Raw genomic sequence first — 1,070 nt, 5'->3', positions numbered from 1 at the left:
GAGCAGAAGCGCACCCACCTGGGAACAGGTGTCTCTTGCCTTTGGACTGGCAGTGTCGCAGGGATCTGGGACCCTGCTGGCAGGAGATGAAGGTGGCATGGGCCAAGAAGGCTATGGTAGCAGGTCGAGAGAGGAGAGGAGGTCCCAGGGATTCACTGGCTTGGGTGACAAGTGCAGAGAGAAGAAGGAAACAATATTCTTTCCATACGGGTGGATTTAACCTTTTTTTTGGTCTTTTTGTCGATTTGAGACAGGGTCTCGCTCTGCAGTTCAGGCTAGCCTTCAGCTCACTTTGTAGCCCAGACTGATCTCGAACTCCTAAGGATCCTCCTGCTTCAGCCTCCCGAGTGCTGGGATTACTGGCATGTGCCACCACACCTGGCCTTTTGGTTGTTCTGAGACAGGGTCTTTCTTTGTAGTTCAGGCTACCCTTGTATTCAGTATGTAGCCCAGGTTGGCCTTAAACTCACAGTGATCCTCTTGCCTCAGCCTCTTGAGTGCTGGGATGACAGATGCCAGGTTTGGGTTTTTTTCGAGACAGGGTCTCAGTGTGCTGCTCCAGCTAGTCTCAAACTCCTGGACTCAGTGACCTTCCTGCTTCAGCCCCCTTAGAACTAGAGCTACAGGTATATGCCACATTGCTCACCTTAAATTCACATTTTTTCTTTTCTTTTTTTGGGGTGTGTGTGTCAGGAATCGAACTCAGGATCTCATGCTTGCCAGGCAGGCACTCTGCCATTGAACTAAATCCCCGGCCCTACACATTTTTTTTTCTTTAATGAAACAGATATACAATGGTACTTTGGTTCACCAGCTTAATTCTTTCCATGATTCTGGTCACAAACTGAATTGAACTAGAACCAAATCAAATTTCCCCATAAGGTGAACATTGATCTCAACCATTGAATTTGATTTGGGTATAGTCCAATTCGGTTTGTGACCAGAGTTGTGGTAAAAAAAACTTAAGTTCCTGAACCAAGATACCGTGGTACCTTAAATTGTCAAGTAGTGTAAAAAGGCTTATAACAAGCTTGGCAAAAAATAAATAAATAACCCCCCCCCACAAAAAA

This window comes from Chinchilla lanigera, unplaced genomic scaffold (genome assembly GCF_000276665.1).
Source record: "Chinchilla lanigera isolate Chin_1 unplaced genomic scaffold, ChiLan1.0 scaffold00198, whole genome shotgun sequence".
In the NCBI taxonomy this organism is placed as follows: Eukaryota; Metazoa; Chordata; class Mammalia; order Rodentia; family Chinchillidae; genus Chinchilla; species Chinchilla lanigera.
Note: the sequence above shows the minus strand (reverse complement) of the source record.